The sequence below is a fragment of the Tamandua tetradactyla genome, chromosome 2, assembly GCF_023851605.1.
Source record: "Tamandua tetradactyla isolate mTamTet1 chromosome 2, mTamTet1.pri, whole genome shotgun sequence".
In the NCBI taxonomy this organism is placed as follows: Eukaryota; Metazoa; Chordata; class Mammalia; order Pilosa; family Myrmecophagidae; genus Tamandua; species Tamandua tetradactyla.
Genome location: NC_135328.1, coordinates 128,194,347 through 128,198,615, shown reverse-complemented (window position 1 = coordinate 128,198,615; position 4,269 = coordinate 128,194,347). Strand labels below are relative to the sequence as shown.

At 37.2% G+C, this 4,269-nt stretch overlaps 1 pseudogene; it reads right to left on the bottom strand.

Moving 5' to 3' along the window:
- Positions 1-3,494: 3,494 nt before the first annotated feature.
- LOC143662083 (cytochrome c oxidase subunit 7C, mitochondrial pseudogene) lies at positions 3,495-3,685 on the bottom strand (annotated as a pseudogene).
- Positions 3,686-4,269: the final 584 nt, after the last annotated feature.

Sequence of the window (4,269 nt, the reverse complement as noted above, 5' to 3'; positions counted from 1 at the left end):
AGATAACACGCAGGGTTTTTGTCTTCATAAGTGCACTCACTTTTCTGTGTGGGTTTGGAGCTCAGAAAGTTCACTCCTCTCTATGGCATGCATCTTGCTGAAGCCCTTCAGTGCAGCAGCCTACGTCAAGGGCAGAGCATTGCTCAGGAGGGCGTGACTGATGTGACTCAGCCACAAGGTGTAGGAGAAGCTGGTCCTGAATCCTCTGGCTTTCCATAGTGTGACAACTGAGGGCTTCTCCTTTATTGAACACATTTAAATGATACCCAATTTGAGGTCCTGAAGTGGACATAGAAATATAGAGCTGTTCCCTTTCTCCTCCACTCTGAAAGGAGGACACAGGGAAGGAGTGACACACCTCGTTCAGGAGAGGACTTAATCCTACAAATATGTACAATTTCCTAATACAGATGACATCTCAAATGAACAGAAAAGGCTGATGTCAATGTCACAGGGATAACTAGATGGCCCTATGGAAAGATACATCTATACCACACCCCCCAGAATAGGACAAAATTCAAATGCATACAAAGATATGAATCTATAAAATAAGGTCTATCACATTTTAGAAGACAACACAGAATGATTCTTTACAATGTTACAATGGAAATGTCCAACTATGATTCAAAACCATAAAGGAAAACTGCTAAATTTGGAAAAATGAACATCAAATGTCTGTATGGAAAAAAGAATCTGCATGGGAGAAATATAAGTGTCAAACCCTAGGAAAATTGTACATTTTATATCAGTCACAGAATAGAGGTAGTAAGACATACTAGACACTATAATTAAAAGATGAGCACATCAATAGAAGAATGGGTAGGGGATAAACAGTTCAATAAAAAGAAATACAAATGAAAAATGATGCAGGTGTGCAGAAGACAGCTTGGTGGTTGCTTGGTAAGTTAGGTATAGAATAACCATATGACCCAGTAATCCCACTTCTAGGTATACACCCAAACATTGGCCATAGGGACTAGAACAGATATTTGCACATCAATGTTCATGGAGGAATTATTCACAATTGCCAGAATGTGAAAGTACCACAGGTGTCCATCAAGCGATGACTGGATAAATGCAATATATACATACAATAGAATATTGTTCAGCTGTGAATAGGAGAGAAGTCCAGATACATGTGACAATATGGATGAACACTGAAGACATCATGATAACTGAAATAAGACAGATGCCAAAGGAAAAATATTTTATGATCTCACGGCTTTGAAACAATTAGAACAAACAAACTCAGAGTCAGAATCTAGAACATACGTTACCTCGGTCTAGGGTGGGGCAGGAAATGGGATCTTAATGCTTAAGTTATATAACAATGTGAGGATACTGTAAGACATTGATGATTTATTTTTGACAGAATATGTGGTATGTGGTCATATCTCAATGATATCTACAAATACAAAACACACAAAACAAACAGAAAGATTCAAATCCAAGAGAAAATGTGGAGAGAGGTATCTTCATTCAATGTTGAGATGGTAGCAGAAGGGTGCAGTCCCTCTGGAGGGTAATTGTATTTGTTTCTTAAATGCTGCCAGAGTGTGAGATACCAGAAATGGAATGACTTTTGAAAAGAGAATTTAACAAGTTGAAATTTACTGTTCTAAGCCTATAAAATGTCCACAGTAAGTCATCCAGGGAAGATATCTTAATTCAAAGAAGGCTGATGGATCTGAAACACCTCTGACAGATGGGAAGTCGCTATGCCTAGGAGAAGTCACGTAGGTGGCATCTGATGGTCCCTTACTCCTGGGCTCCCATTTTTCAGTCTCTCATCCTGTGGGGGCTCCTTACTTCACTTCTCAGGGGCTGGCTTTCATCTCTTGGCTCCCTGTGGTTCTCTGCAGGTGCTGGTTTGTTTTAATATCTCATGGCCATGTTTGAGGGGCTCCAAGCTTCTCCAAACATCTGTGTCTCTGTTCTCCAAGTGTTGGCATGTGTGTCTGCTCGGCTTTGAAGTTTCTATTGGCTCTCTCTTTGTTGGCTCTGAGGTTTCTCTCCAAAATCTTCCTCTTTTAAAGGATTCCAGTAAACTGGAATCCCACCTGCAGCTCCATAGAATTAATCTAATCAAAAGTTTCTGACCTACAATGATGCATTAGGGTTAAAAGAAGTGGCTGTCTGCACAAATACTGAATCAGGATTAAAACATGGCTTTTCTGCAGTACATAAGACTTTTAAAAAACACAGCAAAGTAGCAGATTCACAGGATAACTACAGGGTCATGATATGATTAGGCAGTCCTCTTACTAGGAATACATTTGGAAGACTGAAAGTAGGAACTCTAATAGACATTTGTACACTGATGTTTATGGTAGCATTATTCATCATAGTAAAAGGATGGAGGTGATTGAAGGGTACAAATGAAAGAGTAGAATGGCAAAGTGTGGTATACACACACGATGGAATATTGTGCAGCTACAGAAAGAAATGAAGCCATGAGGCATGCAATGATGTGAATGAACCTTATAGACATTATGTTAAGCAAAATAAACCAGAAACAAAAGGATAAATATTGCATGGTCTCTTTTAGAAAATACATATAAGAAAATTGGGGCAGTAAGTTATTCTTGAGTTGTAAGTGTTATTTCTAGATTCAGAGATGCTGTGCTCTATGTGTATACCCTGGTATCTCCATGGACCTTTGGATACCTAGTGATGCCTAAGACTCAGGGTTAGAGTAAATGTGAAACTCAGCATTACTCCATACAGCAATTGTCAAAGAAACTGATAAAGATCAGACTTCAATTAGAGATATGAGTGAAGTTGAATTTTCTCTTCAAAAAAAATTGCTTTTCAATTTGCTTTAAGCCATCTGTATTTGCTCTTCAGAAAAATGCCTATTCATATCTTTAGCCCATCTTATATTTGGCCCTGCTCTGTGGTTTTATTGCATTTTTTAAAATGAAAAGAAATTTTACTTTCATAGTTATTATCTTTACAGACTTTGCCTAAGATACCGAGTCATATTGCACCAGCATTTTGCATGAGCAGCTGTAGTTTCATAGTAGAAAAATCTGAAGAGTCAACAGCCCATGATGTAGTATGGAGAGAAATAGGAGTACAGAGAAGCTATACCATGGAGAGTACTCTGTGTGGCTGTGATCAAGGAAAGTATAAGGTAAACCATCTCAGAACTTCTACCCATAAAAATATTTGAAGACTTTCCTCCCATAAGTACTAAAAGCAGTCTTCAAGTATTTAATAAATGATAGGTTTGTTATACTGAGTTATATGTAAGACTTTGCAATAATGAATTTAATCATCTGAATGCGAATAGTTTGCCTAAACTCCTTACAAAATTCTTAGTTCTTTGAGTTTCTTAAGGTCATAATTTTTTTTTTTGGTTCATGTAGTAAGTTTATTTATAAACATATCCAACATGCTATGCGTTTAACAGAGTTTGAGCCCTATTTCAGGACTGTGCTTTTAAAAATGCTCCTCGTCATAGCTGTATCATGAATAAAACTAAAATATTCTTATTTCTTAAGCAACTGGCTTCGTACTATAAAGAAACATGCAGGAAATCTAGATCCAAAGTACAAAGTCATCATAACTAGTAACCACCACTTGTTTTCTACTGAAAATGGCAAATTCTTCCCAGGCCCCTCCTCATGGTGGCTCCTGTGGACACAGAGGTCGTGAGCCTCCAAATGCTCTGCCCCAACATGGCCCTGGGGGAGACGTGCGAAAAGCTCAGAAACTGAAGGCAGGAGAAATGGTGATGCCAACGCAGTACACTTTCCCGACCTTGTTTCTGCAGTCATCATTTTAGGAATGTGCATTGCTGTACATAAATTTAAATACTGATTAGTAATTTACAAAGACTGTACAAGAAGTACATTACAAAAAAAATCTGTTATTTATATATTAGATGTAGGTATATATATTTGTGCATTTAAAAATAAACACATCATATTTGCTCCTAAAGCACCTAGTTTGTTAATTTAGAATATTGTGTGTGATTTTTAAATGTATATCCCTTCAAATTTTTTCTCCACTGAGACTGCTTTTTTTTAAAGGGGATACTGTATTGTTCATTCATTACATGTGATAATGGATGATACAATAGGTTTATTTCCTATCTATAACTTTAACTGGTACGTTATTCAGTTTAGATATACTGCACAGGATATGCCAACAATCATTTTTATAACCAAATGAAATTCTGTAAGTTTGATTGGGTGACCCTTTTTACTGATGAACTCCAGGTCATAACACAATAACTGTCAATTCAACTACACCAAGGTTTCT